Source organism: Myotis myotis, unplaced genomic scaffold (genome assembly GCF_014108235.1).
Source record: "Myotis myotis isolate mMyoMyo1 unplaced genomic scaffold, mMyoMyo1.p scaffold_m19_p_13, whole genome shotgun sequence".
Classification (NCBI taxonomy): Eukaryota; Metazoa; Chordata; class Mammalia; order Chiroptera; family Vespertilionidae; genus Myotis; species Myotis myotis.
This window is the reverse complement of record NW_023416317.1, coordinates 40930339-40946639: the sequence shown is the minus strand read 5'-3', so window position 1 is coordinate 40946639 and position 16301 is coordinate 40930339. Positions and strand designations below refer to the sequence as shown.

At 36.4% G+C, this 16301-nt stretch overlaps 1 protein-coding gene across 1 annotated transcript in view; it reads right to left on the bottom strand.

Moving 5' to 3' along the window:
• RARB (retinoic acid receptor beta) overlaps positions 1 to 16301 on the bottom strand; it is a 637926-nt gene that overhangs the window by 437585 nt on the left and 184040 nt on the right. The window contains exon 3 of the mRNA XM_036332777.1: positions 10009 to 10060. The gene's annotated coding sequence lies outside the window, so the exon portion shown is untranslated. The remainder of the gene's footprint in view (positions 1 to 10008; positions 10061 to 16301) is intronic.

Below are 16301 nucleotides of genomic sequence, written 5' to 3'. Positions count from 1 at the left end.
GAATGTCCTCACCATTTTATATCCAGGCAGATAGGGAGTGAGCCACGGGGGAATTTGAGGCAGACAGGCAGACTTCAGAAGCAAGATCACTCTGGGAAGTTTCCAGATTTCTCTTGGTGCCCTAAGAACTCTATTCAATATAACATCATTCCTTGCTTGGATGGAAAGATGCAGCCGATAAATTTGGTACAATATACACACCCGTTAATTCAACAAAATGTCAAACTGTCTGAGAAAGCCCTTAGAAAAGGTTTACTTTCTGTGTCACTGGGGAAAAGAATGATAGAAAAGAAAGCTCATGAAAATGAGATTTTCTCTAACTTCTGCTTGCAGTGGATAAATCAATGGGATTTTTCAAGACCCCTCAATATCAACGAGTTTATCTCATAAGCAGGCAAGTCTTTACAGATTCCAAAAAATCTCTCTCCAGTCTTCTTTCTTTTCTCCTCCCCATTCCAGCCAATTGCTTCTCTGCTTTTCTTTTTCTACCATTTCTTTCCTTCTTCCTTGCCCTTCTAACTATTCATTTCTTTGCATAGCTATAGGAGGAAAGATTTGTCTGACAACTGTTATCGCCTATCTCTTAGCTTCTAAAAGCCATGAGTGTGGAAGTCTTCACTTTTTTTTTTTTAAAGAAGATTTAGTCTCCCTGCCCTGAACTGGGTTTAGGGTAATTGTGAATCTGCTTGAGGGCTGAATGCAATCTCTAGCCTTTTTCATAAAGTTTATGGCCCTGGTGCCCCTTTAAAAGTCTCATGTGACTGATTGATAGGCTCATTTCTGATACTAACCATAAAGGATTGGCCATCCTGAAGATAAGCTGCTCCTCCCCTGAGCACCACAGGAGGTGAAGGCGCACCATCACTATAGATGAGGCCTCCATTATAGATGGCGTTTCCTGCCTCAATCAGATCCATCCTTCAGCAGCCCAGCCGGTGCTTTGTGCTGAGGGACTGCACCATGGGACATATAAACTCAGTCGCGTCCTTTTAGTTCATGGGTATCTAAGGATTCAAACATCATCCTGGATACAACGATGAAAGCAATAGCTAATTCCCCACTTCCCATCTTCTGTGAATTCACTCTTGATGTCATTAATCAAAGAAGAAGTTGGCAGACTCATAGAATTTTCTTCCTTCAGTTAGCTAAGCCTTTGTGTTTCATCTTAAGTATTTCTCAGATTTTACCTCTTTAATATGTGTTCTTAGTTCTCATGTGAATCTATTTTTTTTCCTCCTCAAGCTATCTTTCAAATATCTCTTTGTAGGACAAGTGTAGTGATTAGTGATTTTTTTTGTACTTCTACAACTTACATGTTTTGGATCAAAATGGTGCTTGAATTCTTAGGAAGATGCAGAGATGGGGGAGAGAGATAAAGAGGGAAGAAGTAGAGTTAAGTGGGAAGAATGAGGTAGAAGAGAACGCTGGTTACACACACACTCACACAGAGGAAGAGGAGGGAGGGAAGGAGAGGTTTTACATACGTTAAACTTGAATTAATTGAAGATTTAATTTCAAGAAGAAAGGAGAGTTCATTTGTCCCTTTCCAAAAACTGTAACATAGAGATATGTTGCAGAAGAACTGATATCACCTGAGAACCGATCAAATGCAGAAAGTCAGGAGAAGGAAGGAATCAAAGACAGAAGAAAATGGCAGAGGAAGTATAGAAAACGTAGGTTTATGACAGATTTATTCATCATTCAAATATTTACTGAGCACTTTTTAGAGAATATGATACTATGCCTAGGGTTATCAGAGTTAAGGCATAGTCAATACATATGCGGAACACACATTTTAAATAATGTAAACACCAGAGCTGTACATCAAATAATTACATTAAATGTTAAAATGTGATACAAGGCATTTAAAAATATTGCCAAAACCTCTGAATCCACTTCTGTCTGTTCTTTCTTACCTTTATTATTTCCTAAAACAGCTCTCTTCAGTGTCACCAATAACATTTATGGTGGTAAACCCATTGAGTATCCTTCAGACATTATTATCAACAAACAGCATTTGACCCAATGGCCAACTTCCTCCAACTTGAATCATTCTCTTTCTGTGCCCACTGCATACCATATACTCCGATTTTCCAATAAGCTTTCTAGTTGCTTCTTTTCAATCTCTTCTGCAAGCTCATCTTCTTTTGCCAACCATTAAGTGTTGTGATTTCTCCAAGATTCTGTCCTGTGCTTACTTCTCTTCTCCATATTCTATTAGGGGCAATTCCATTCAACCTCTGGCTTCAACTACCTATAATAAACTAAGAAGACTTAAATTTTGTTCTGCAGGTTGACTTCTTCCTGTACAACCCATGTGGAGTGCCTGCCTCTCCCAGGTACCCATCCATGGTTAACCACACCCTGGCTGGGGCGCTTACTCAGTGAATACATATCTGTCTATACCTATCAGTAAGGACCTCTACATTATTCATCTGCATGTCTTTAATTTAACATGACAGGTACTATGGGTTCACCATTTGCTCAGCTGTTGACTGAAATTGGGGCAGGGCTTATGGGCAGCATTGCAGCAGCATCTCATATACGGGGGTGCTGGTCACTCTGCATGGACATGGTGAATACATGACCAAACAGCTGAGCAAAGATACTAATAGAACTACTTCTCAGATGCAATTAAGCCCTCAAGCAGATACACGTAATCTCTCTTTTAAAAAAAAATAAATTTTTATTGATTTCAGAGAAAGAAGGGAGAGGGAGAGAGAGATAGGAACAACAATGATAAGAGAGAACAATTGATCAGCTGCCTCCTGCATGCCCCACATTGGGGATCGAGCTCACAACCCAGGAATGTGCCCTGACTGTGAATCGAACCATGACCTCCTGGTTCATAGGTTGACACTCAACCACTGAGCAACACTGGCCAGGCTCAGATGATAATCTCTTAATTATGAGAGGTTTAAATAAGATTACAAAAAAGAAGTACATGTGGGATTTAACAGACAATTTTAATTTTTTTCCCATTTTTCTATATTATCAGAATTTTCTACACTAGATATATGCTACCTTTATAATTGGGAATTTTAAAACAAGAAAGTGCTTTTTTTGAGATCTGCTTTGTGTTTTGATAGGGCAAGAGGGAGGAAGTTATGTGTATGAACACACACACACACACACACACACACACACACACACACACACACGGTAGTGAAATTAAAAGGGAATAGAAACTACTAGCAGGAATTCTAGGAGTTGGAATTCCAGGAGTTAGAACACACCTTTCTTTAATAAACAGTATTGCTTAAATTCTTCAATAAACAGATGCCCAAATTGCTTGCTTCTAAGTGAATTTTAGGGAAAAATAGAGCAAAGAGAAATTATTTTCTCAAATGGCTTGTCACTCCTGATTTTCAAGAATGAACACAGAAAAGTATTTGGAGATAATAAATGTGATAGTAACATATGCCCTTCTGAATTATAACTCATACTATAATCTTTACTGATGAGTGCTAAACACTGACATCCTAGTCAACCAATTGAAGCCATTAAAGTAACCCCTTATGAAAATGAAAATTGAATATTACATTGTTGAAATTGAAAGCGTGTTTTATCAAAGGCAATTTGTCTATTATCTGACAGCCTTGGAAAACAACAGGGAAATTACATCTCTTGCATTAAAATTAAAAGGCAGCAGCTTATTTAGATACCACAGTAATATGGGAACCATGGGTCATTCAGAAAAAAAACCCTGCTTATTCCATATGCAGGCACTGCCTGATTTCCCCACCATTGTATTCTGTTGGGAATGGGGGTAGGGCACATTTCTTCACTAGTTAATGGATCATGGAAGAAAACAGTACCAAATTCTTCCTTTCATGGTAAAAGAGTGATTCTACAGAACAATCTCAAGGGCCATCAAACTGTTAAAATCATGGTAACATTGAGTTGTTCCTTCTCCAGGAATGAGGTAGCCAATGCCTCCCATCCATTAAGTAACCTACTGGCTTTATTTTTCATATGTTTGGCTGGGTTATGTAAGGCATTAAGATCTTAGATTCTCAGATATGGTACCTAATACCACATACCTTCCTCCCTCTCGCCCTATCAAAACCCAAATACACAATTTGATAATTACACATTTACTTAAGAGACCTTTGTGATAAGGAAGGTAACCATGGATTCTGATCATGCTCATGTCTATATCTTGGACATGGTTGGTACTTTATTATGAGTACTAGAGGCCTGGTGCACGAATTTGTGCATGGGTGGGGTCCGGTCGGCCCGCCCCGATTGAGGCTGATTGGGCTGGGCTGGCCAGGGGGAGAGGCTGTGGGTGGTTGGAGGGCTGGCCCTGCCCTTAATGGGGGAGGGGGGGTGATCAGGGGCAGGGCCAGCCAGTTGGTTGGCAAGCCTGCCCCACCCTCTGGTCGAACCCTGGTCAAACTCCCGGTTAAGGGGACAATTTGCAATTACCCTTTTATTATATAAGATAGCAAAAGAAAACTTCACTAGAAGATGAGACACATCTAGTGAAAATGCTTCTATAATGTTTGGGTCAGTATAACACTATTAATACTATTTACAGCTAGTGTTGCTTGTGTACTTCAGAGATTCACTGCTTATTATATTAGTTTAACATCATTCTTTGAATATAAAAATACATCGACTTCTTTTTAAATGGACCGTCTAGAGAAAAAGCATAATTACTAAGCCAATATCTAATTCTTTAATGCCGATATTTCAGAGTTAAAGTTTTACTAAAGCGCTATTTGACATAGAAAGGAATTATATGCAAACCAGGTGAATCTTAGATTCTTTGCAAGGGATTTTAATGACTAAAATAATAACTAAAAGAGACTTCACAGTAATGTAGGCTTGAACTCTAGAAATGGGAAAGAGAGAAAAGTGCTAGAAAATTAGTTAAAATCAAGTGTACCTAACCAATTTATGCTTTCCTATGTTCTTCAACTAAATGAACCTCATTGATCATGACATCTGATCACTATCTCTGTAGCTAACAGCCTCAATGGATAAAATATTCATTTCTGAGGCCTGGGAAGGCTGGCCCACTTGAACGTGGCCTGAAGTTCAGTTTGTGGACCTGGGAGTGTAGAGGGTTAGAGATGCAGAGCTGTCACTTTCTATCTATGTGGTCTGAGAACCTCCGTTTCCTAAAATACGATTTGGAAAAACACTTTATCCTCATATAAGAAATATTAACAGGTAAAGATACTAGTTTCCTTCCCTGTGCCTTATGTTCATTTTACCCAATAGCTCTAGGTAAAGTTGCCTCCTTTCATGGATACTATCTCTCCTCCCCCCTCCACCTCCTCCCCTGGAACAATTAGGTACATGAGCCATAAACTCCCTTACTAACAGCAGGGAGATGTTTCAGTGAGTGAGCACAAAGCAGGAGTTCCCCCCACTTTTTTGATAACCTACAACTATATGTAAAAATAAAACAACCCTAAAAATAATGCCATTTTCGATTGCTGATGTCATGGACATTGGCAAGAATATTGAAGCGGTACATCAAAAAGATATTTTGGAGATAAATCAGCATAGGAATAAAATAGAGCTCTCGAGCTCTTGTGAAATTGAGAGATCTCCTTTGTATCTAAGGATATTTATGAGACTGTTTCAACAGAAATGGAGAAAAAAATGAAAATCCATTGCCATCATATTACTATTTTGTTGAAATGGCAATCTTATAATGAAATCTAAAATTTCAGCTCTCATATCCTAAAGTGGGTGCTTGCTTGCTTTAATCTTGGTTATCATTATATCACTAAAGCAATCACTGAAATTAGGTTTGGCATTTTACAAAAAGGCAGGATAGGTCTGCCCTTCCTCCTGCTCCTGCCTTTTCCTAATCCCATCTCTACTCTCTGTCTGTCCCTGACAACAAAAGTTCAAGAACACTGCACCTCAAACAGAAATGGGGAGATTGTAACTTGGCATTTGGTGATCAGTCTTCCCTAATTGAGTCTCCCTAAATCACAGAGGAATAAATTCTGGTTCAGCTGAAATAAACCACACCTCCTGCAATTTCCCCTTAGTGATGTGGGGTAAAAGGAGTTACCAGGGCTTCTCTTACCTTAAAGCTGAGTCTGAAAATGTGACTCTGTACAAGGCCCCAACCTTCTGTGGTCTATGTTACCTCATTTGTCAAACAAATGTCTTGAACCGAATGGTCTACAGGTCCCTGAAGTGCCAAAATTGTATGACTGCTATAGTCTGTAAGTTCTTCTTAAATTTCAGTTATTCACATTTCACCAGCATGAATTTTGCCTAACTAGGCAAACAACTTTCATTCTTTTTATTTTTATTTAGGTCAGCACATTTTGTATGTGTTGTACTTGAATAAATGTGTTTATATTGGGCAAATTATGATGCTGTAAAAGTGATAAATCAGCTTCACTTAACTCAAATAAATGATAAACTATAAAAATAAAAAGGATGAAAACAAACAATGTGAATGAGCCCTGTTAGATGGGGTGGCCTAAGGATAGTGCCGAGTCTCCGGACTGGACTCTTTAAAAAAAAAAAGCTATAGACAACGGGAAACCATCAAATACCCTCTGTTACCAAGATAATCCAAAGTTTTAGAGGACAAATGGTAAGGGGAAGAAAATATTTTCCTCACTATATAATTTAATATGATTTAAATCATCACTGGTACCACCACTGGTATAGATCCCATTTGCTAGGGAAACCTCAGTAACTACTAAAAGGGTATGTTACATTTTCAGACTCAGCTCCAGACTACTAAAGTACTGATAATCTTTATTACTCCCTATCTCTAAGAAGCCATTTCAGAAATGGTCCTAATTTACACTGCTCTTGTTTGGTTGTTTAAAAATCCAAAGGAAAGTACCATGGACTCTATGAGTTGCATGTCCTAAAGTCTCCTTATTTCTAGTGTTGAAAGTGTGTACTTTTAAGAATCTTTATTGAGATACTAGAGGCCTGATGCACGAAATCCATGCAAGAGTAGACCTTCCTTCTCCCAGCTGCTGGCACTGGCTTCCCTCTGGCTGCTGGCAGGCACCCAGGACCTGGGCTTCCCTTGCAGCACAGGCTTCATCTGGAAGGATGTCTGGTCTAATTAGCATATTATGCTTTTACTATTATAGATAATTCATGTACCATAAAATTCATCTATTTAAAGTGTACAATTCAATGGTTGAAGTATATTCACAGAGCTGTACAACCACCAGCATGACCTAATTTTCGAAAATTTTCATCTCCCCAAAAGAAATCCCAGTAGCAATAACTCTTTATCTTATCTTTCCTAGCCCGCCCTAGGCAACCAATAATCTATTTTCTCTCTCGGCATGTACATATCTTAAACATTTTATATCAGTAGAATAACATGTTATTTGGGAATGGCTACTTTCATTTCACATAGTATTTTCAAGATTTAGCCAGATTATAATGTACATTGGTATGTTATTTCTTTTTACTACAGTAATATTTCATTATATGGATATACCACATTTTATTTATCTATTCATCAGTTGGTAAAAATCTGGGTTGTTTCCACACTTTGGATATTATGAGTAATACAAGTTCTGTGCAGACATCTATTTTCATTTTTCTTGGGTATATACCTAGGAATGTAATTTCTTGAAGATATGCACTTTTAATGAATACTTCAAGGTTATATATCAAAACAATTTTGTAGTCAGGTAGCACAAGAATAAAATAGATCCCTTGTCTACTATTTTTATTGTTCTACTTTCACTTTTCTGTTTTTTCCATGTTTATATGCTAATTATATATTTCAAAATCAAATAAAAAGTAAAAAGCACCCATAATCAGAATACATTAAAATAATAGAGGATAAAATAGGTAACCTACCCACTCTTCCAATTCTAAACCCAGAGACAAATACCTATATATATAAAAGGCTAATATGCAAAGTGTCCCCTCGGGAGTTCGACTGGGAGACCGGGAGTTCGATCGCTCTCTAAGACGTGCACTGACCACCAGGGGGTGGCACGGAACGAAGGAAGGTGTTGGCCGGCAGCCAGGGAATGAAGGCCCCCCGGCAGGCAGCCAGAAGACCCCAATCAACCCTGATCGCTGGCCAGGCCTAGGGAACTACCTGCACACAAATTCTGTTCACCAGCCTCTAGTTTTTTATAACTATAATGTTGTTTTTAACAAAATCATATAACTTGCATTTCTCAATCACCACTGACATATTTACATGTAATCTGACATAGATTTACTGCATTTTAATAGAACCTATAGATTTCCTTATATTGAAATACCATGAATTATTTAACCAGTCTTCTATTTTATTATTTTTTTTCTGTCACAAACAAAGCACAATGAACATCTTGAACATAGAGCTTATGAACTTCAATAATCTCATAGAATATTTTCTGAGAAGTTAGGCAATTGGGTCATACAGTGCTTATAATTGGAATTTTAATAATAATTGGCCAATTTTACTCCAAGAAAAGTTATTTCATTCATATCCCCACCTATAATGAAGAGAGCACAGATGTCCCTATGACCTTGCCATTGTTCAATGTTATCAATTCTAAAACACAAAATACATTTTAACCTGTATTTAAGTATTAGTACACTTGAACAATTTTTAAATTTTATTTACTGGTCATTGATATTTCTTGTAAGAATACCATTTGTCTATTTCTTTACTAAATTATGTACTCTATTCTTATGGATGTGTCTATATGTATACGTTCCTTATTTGCTGAAAAAAATGCTTTAATTTTGTCTTTTCCATAAAGACATTTTTATGTTGTCTTTTTTTCTCTTTATTACTTCTTGACTGTACCATTATTTTGCTATTAAGTTGAAATGCTACTTCTATCCAATATTAAATCCCTATACTTAGATTTCTTTCTAGACCCTATTCTGTTTCACTGATCTCTTTGTTCCTAAACCAGTGCCAAGATGTTTTAATTACTTAAGCTTTATTAAAATATGCACTGCATATAAGATTCGACAAGGTTTTTATTTTCAAAAAATATCTTGCCCACATTCATATACTTATTCCCACAAATGAATAAAACAGTATGAATCACTTTTTTCTCTAACTTGTAGACATAGTCATTATTAGCAACATTTAATTAGTATGAAATACTTTGATTTCTGGAATATAAAATTAAATAAATCAATATATTGGTGTTAAACTATAACAATAAGTTTATTAAATTATTTCACTTTACATTTAAAGTTGGATGAAAAGCTAGCTAATAATTAAGAAAAGCCACTAAACAAAACCAAACAGAAGGAAGCTGTGTTCAAATATTAAAATTTCCAACTGAATGTATAACCATACCAAGTAGAATAGAAAATAAAGTTATCAAGTCATTAAAAAATACATTAAATTCCAAGTGAATTAGAGAAAGCAATAAAGTTATTTGGAACTGCTATAGGAATTCTGTTTTAAAATAACCAATTGAACTTACCCAATAGGTTCACTTGAAGATTAAATTAAAATATGATTATAGTATGAGAAATTTATAGTTAAGTAGCATTACATTAATTCCTTATTTTTCTAGTACACTTTAAAATGTTTTTGCTACTCTTTGTAGATACTTATCTTCCCAATAAAAAGTATAATGAATAAAGGATTAAATGATGGGTAAATGAAATTTTATTTTTACTATAATTAGATTTCCTATCTCACAAAATTTCCCATCTTCTTAAATCACTATGAATTAAACTATAGTGTTTCCTTTATTGTATAAGTTCCATGCCAAGCACGTTAATCTTTTCTCAGAAAACCTCAGGACCATTTTGGTATGGTCATGTCTACCCAATCTTTGCAAACAATATGAAAACATTTCAAGGGAATCTACATGATATAAGTCTGTCTTATTGAGGTAACAATAAATTTGGTCAATTTTTCCTTGCTCAAGTGCTTCATCTATGTGAGTACAAAAATTCTGCATTTGTCCCCACAGCTCCCACAGCTATCATGGAAACTTAAACCCAGCTCTTTTCTATCTCCACTCAGGATATTCATTGTGTTAATTTTTCAGATTTGTTTATTTCTTCTTTACTCACCAGGTATGGATCCTTGGACAAATCACTTCATCTCTGCAGTACTCTCTTTTACCTGTAAAATGAGGAGCTGTGTTAGACAATCTTCCAAATTCCTTTAAATTCTACATTCTGTCACTGCATTTAATACAGCCACTAAATTTTCTTAGTATTATTTAATTTTGATAACTAACAGTTATAGGGAAAAATGTTTGCCAGGGGACCTACAAATTAAAATCTTCCATTTATCATTGCTATTGGAATGTAGTCTTCATAGACAACCTATTTTTCTCATTGGTTTACTATAATATCTTTCAAAAGAATAATCACAGGAATTCTAACATACTGCCAATTTTCATAATTCAATTTAAAAATAAATTGCTCATCAGAAATTTCAGCAAACTGATTCATGGGACAAAGATTCCTAACCTTGATTCCAAGTTTGTCTGTTTTCACTAAACTACTTTTTTTTTGTTTTGTTCCCATTCTATTACTGATGTTCTCATTTATACCTTGTTGACTTGCTTTTGTAAAGAGCATCACCTTCAATTTTGTCTTCAGAATGCTCATATTCTAAAAGTTCCCAATTACTCTACATTTGATTTTGTTTCTAGTTTTACTTTAAAAGCAATTGCAAATCTTAAAACATTACTAGAAATATATTCAAATTTCACATAAAATAAAAAAAATAGAATAGTTATTGTTGTAATTTTGTGACTACTGAAATGATAAAAGTTTAAAAATGAAAAAATAACCTAATAAAAGTGATATATAGAGAAAGGGGACATGTTTCTAGCTAGTGAAAGTATTCAGTACGTGGGTTTTTGTTGTTGTTGTTTTTTTTTATGGCTACTACTTCCATATTCAAAGCCTCAGGAGTTAAACCAAGCAATTCCACTTTTAGGAGTGTTCCCTGAGGAAATAATTAAAAATAAGAAAAAGGATAGACATCCCACTCTTTATATAAGTGAAAAACTGTAAACAACTGAAATGTACATAAATGGTGGATTGGTTAAGACATAACTGTAATTATATGCAGCTATTAAAATTATAATGTAAAACAATATAAAATATCATGGGAGAAATGTTCATTCTACAAAGTAGAAAATGGCTATATAATAATGTGTGAAGTAAGACTTTATTTTTTGTGAAAATCCATATGTATAAGTATTCATATATAAGTCAGAAAGTGGGTGCTGTTTGCCAAAATGTTAATACTGGTTACCTCTTGGTGAAAAAAACTATAGGTGGATTTTTTGATAATTTTCAAGTTTTCTGCATTGACCACATATTATATTATCATTAGAATTATTCAAGAGCAGTAAATTATAGTTCCTAAAATAACTTAAGTGTCTAGAATAACTTAAATACAGTTCTAAAATAACTTAAGTCATCTGTCACTTCACACCCTCTCATGCTCTGCCTTACGACACTAGGTCTTTAATTTCCAAGCATTTTTTAAAACAACTTGTAATAATTGTATTCGTTAACTTCTTATTTGGTTTAGATTTGCCCACCACTCAACTTGTATACTCCATGAGAGCAAGAATTTTACCTTTGTGCTTCACTTAGCATAGATCACATTAAATAGTTCAATAGACTAAATGAAAGAAAAAGCTAGTGAAGTTTTATAACATCTTAAAATCAAAAGTCATTAGACCAGTAAGTTTGTTCCTGTAACCTATAATGACCCACGGTTGGAATACTATTCCGTGAATCTAACCACTTGGAGTTTACACAGACCACCCAACACAAAAGCCAAGTGTACTATATCAACATCCAGTATACTTACGAAAACCAAGACACTCCTGATGATTTAGGGAAAGTTAATCTTCTTTACCTGCATTGCCCATTATTTAATTTTATTCCTTTAAGAGATTACCTCTGATAAATCAGCCATAATCAAAATTTTGAACTCCAAATGTAATTAACCAAATGGCACCCTAGTGTCATTTAGGTGAATGTTAATGGGCAGGAAGTTCATGTTGTAAAGACATTTTTTACCATCTGAGGAAAGTGGAAGTGTACAATTAAACACTGGTTTGAAAGGTGTCAAAGAAGAATAGTTTAACTCAGAAAAAACACATATAACTATAATGCTAATTGTTCAGAAGTGTATCTTTGTATCAATGATAAAGACAGACTTCCAAAGCAAATTAATAGTGTAAGAAACACATTTAAAAAAAGACAAAACAACTCTTTATAAATCATTCTTATCTAAGCAATCATTCCATTTCTCTAAGAGCCCTTCTGAAAGGACTTTAGTGATCAAGCTCCATAGTAAAAATATTGCCTGTAGTTAAGATATTGTTTGTAGTAAAAATATTCTATTTCTTTTAAAATAATTGATAGTTTAGCTTTCTCCATCATTTGGATAGTCTTCCTCTACTGAGCCTGAGTGAACAAAAGGTCATCATCTTCTTAAAATATAAAAGCAAGCACAAATATAATGCCACGGTCAAGAAACTGAAACAAAAGAAGTCCTTATTTTTACTTTGAAGCTGCTTTCATCCCATAGGATCTAGGAATGAGTAAGCCCTTCCTATGCCAAGTCTTCAAAGCAAAAAGTGAAGTGGAAAGTTACTCAACTACCAAGCAAATTCAGTCAGTGCAGCAAGCCAACCTAGATTAATTGAAGTTTTATTTTAAGTACTTATTTTTGCTTATAATTTTTCAAAGAGATTAAGTATTTAAAATTCAGTCTTTAGGTAAGTATTTTTATTTTAAACTTTAAGAGGGGGGAAATAAATGGGATATCAAAACCCAACTCCCATTCTCCAACATAATTTGAAAAGTTGTGGAGATAACCATAAGTTCCTTAACAATGGAACATCTTAAGTCATAGTCAGTACACAAGAGTGCTTATTGCAAAAGGTTCCTAAAATGTCTATTCCCTGCTGGTTTATAACTGCCAATAGGACCTGGTTTGCATGTTGAATGCAAAAAGCATGGAAATTTCCAGCAGAACGATTTATAATGTTTAAATGTAGCCCTGGGACCATTCATAGTTAGTCCAAAGGTTAGAAACTAACATTTCAATTATCTGCCTGATCATCGATGGTGAATCACTGTGAAAACCCCAAAGATGTCATGGCACCTGGGATTAATACAGGAGAGTGCCACTATAAAATACAACTTTGTAAAGACCTAACAATGAAGGCTCCTACACTCATGGTATGGTTTACTTCAAGGCTTGTGGCTTAGTGCTACATTCAATCAATTTGCATGGGCATTAGTTGGGTATTGGTCATTAAAGAGATTTTTCCCCACTAATGATTTGGAGGAGGGGCAAAGGAAGGATTGCATTGAGACAGTGTTTTATTTCCTATTGAAAGACAGACAACATTATGTTTTATTGAATACTGAAAAGAATTCTTTTCTCCCAAAATGCTGATGGCAAACTCTCATTCAAAATAAGGGTTTAATTTATCTTCCCTGGATACATATATGTATTAAAGAAATCCTCAGGTATTGGCTATATATTACAATGGAACCTACTACTACAAGCACCTATTTCTCTGAAGCAGAGTCCCAACCATTAAAGAGATAGCAGGAATCTAGAGAATTTAACATTATTCTCCCTTTCTATATTCTGGAAAGTTTTCAATCAATGTCCAAACCATATTTATGTAAATATGAAGGTCATTTATTTTAGACATTCCATGTTGCAAACGGGTGGGCTACAGATCAGTCAAACTGTGCACTCAAACATATTTTTGGGCCAGTACTCTTTCAGATGGATGTATCTATGACTCTTCAGAGGCCGCCTCTTCCCTCCTGCCTTACGCCCAGCGGTTTGGAAGCTTTCTCAAGTGGCATTATCTATTGTGCCTCTACTACTTCATTTTTCTAACTTAGTAGAGTGCCTAGCATGTGTCACCAGCCTGAGACCAATAGGAAATTGATTCCTTGGCCCCTTTGAAAGCTCTCCATGCATATCAAGCTCTGAATGGAGACTGTCAAGAATTAGGTATATTTCCCAGGATGATGATAGTAAATTCTTTGCTATCACCATGGTCTGGTAAGATTAAAAGATCTTTCCACATTTAATGATAACCACGAAATATCTGATATGGCTGATGTGGCAGATGCTGCCAGGACACTGTCCACATCCCCTCAGACCCTTTTCCCGTCTTCCCACACATTAGCACCCCACGTGCTTTCACTCCAAAGAGCCAAACTCTGATTCTTCATGGGTGAATCGTCAGATATCAGAGGAATAAGTGCACCAGCTCCTTCGTTCCTGGTTGCAATGCTCTAGGCCTGTCCTATACTAATTCCAGAGCTCTCCAGCATGAGAGGACATGTTACTCTCCAGGATGCTTTTCTTGACACTGTCCCTTCACTAGCCTCCTTTTCTTTCCACTTTCACCCTCCCAAATGTTCCTAATTACTTTCTTCCAATCCTTATCATAAGCTCTACATTGGTTCCCTACTTAAAGACAGCCTCATTTCCCAAAATGGGAAGAAGCAAGTATAATGGGTGACCAACCCTTCTATGGACTTTGTAGTGTTTTCATAGAGCAAAGTGACGCAAGTCGGGACTTGAGTGGGTTACAAGATATGTAACATCTCTCAGTACATAAGCCAGTTACACAAGGATGCTTGAGGTTGAGGGCAGAATCATTCGTCAAATGCATGCATGGTACCTGGCAACAGGTGGTCCATGACAATGTCAAATTTTCAATAAAATGCAAAAGTTTTCTGTTGCTGTCAATGAACTATGGAATACATTACAAGCTCAGCTTTTTAAAATATTCTACCAAACAAAAGAATTAATTTACAAGCTGAAATCCCAAACCTCCACAGGGTTGTGAATTTTACATTTGGAATTATATTTCTGAATCCTTGGTTTTTAATTTACTACTCTCGAGAATCCCCTTCTGGCCAAAGCAGAATGAATAAATGCTAATGATGTAGAGAACCCTGGTTCACACACTGGTGTTACGATTTTCTAATACATGCAGTATTTAAAGACTGATGAGACAGTACATTATATCTGCATGGTAATTTAGTTCAGAAGTTCACAATTATTTTATTTTCAATATTAATTGCTTTTGTGTCTCAATAAATGACTCTGTAGGAAGTGGAATTCAATTTCATTCATTTTCAATAATCGAGATTGCTTTGAACTAGCTCAATAACTCTCAGCTCCTCTTGGCCTTGGATGTATTGCTTGTGGTAGAACATAAATAATCTCAGTTTTCTCTTCAGATTCTTAAGCGGAGCTGGCCTTTGGCAAAATGGCTAAGTAGACACAGTTTGCTCTCCATGCTCCCAGCCCTTTTGTCATGGCCTCTTCCACATCCACAGTCCTTCTGCTTCTCATGCTGTCATTTCCTCTGTCTCCTTCTCCTTCCGGGGACAAATGATAGGAGAAAGTTATTCATATACCTGAGATTTCTAGCCTCCTTGCCTTTGCTCATCTTTGTAGCCTCTGCTTGCAGTAGCTTCCTGTCTACCTTTCCAAATACACCCAGAAGTGAGCCCAGTATTCATGTCAAAGACCACCATCTCTCCAGAGCCTCTGCAGACCTCCCTAGGTAGAAGAGCACATGGCTGCTCCCTGGATGCCTCTGTGTCTCTCCTTCATCTCTCTATATTGATTTAGATAAAAGTATTTACATGCCTTTCTCCCCTTCTAGACAATCAGCTTCTCAAGGTCACAACTGACAAGCCATTCATTCATATATTTCATGCAGTTCTTAGCTGTGTTCCTTGTAAAATAAAAGTCTGCATGAATAAATAAACCATTGGATCAATTAATGAATGGAATTAGGTTAAGAGAGGCTTGACTAGGTTTCAGTCACATGAGGTTACTTTAGTTCCTCCAATACAAGTTTCACCAACTCACCTCAGAGTCTGTGTCAATCCATAGAATCTAGAGCTGAACAAGTACTGGTACTGTGTTCGTGTGCCCCCCCACCCCCCCCTCCACACATCCCCACTAGCCTGAGAACTCCTCAGGGACAATGACAATGGTGTGTGGCAGGCCCAGAGCAGAGCTTGAGCCATTTCTGTGGAGTGAAGGGGATCATGGCACTCTGGATTTCAGCAGTTTTCCTTCCCAAAGTGTATGTTTCCAAAGAGGATCACAGGCAGGGTGCTTCATGAACCACTGTGTTAGAGGCCACATTGTAAGGCCAGTGAGGGAGAGAGACAGTAGACATACCACAAACCCTAACCTGGCCCCAGTGTCCTACTTGACTTGGGGGACTCCACAGAAGCTTTGAAAGTTTTTACCTAACGTCCAAAGTGAAGTGATTTCCAAACTCACCTATCAGCACTCCATCAACATTTAAGGAACACATGGGCTG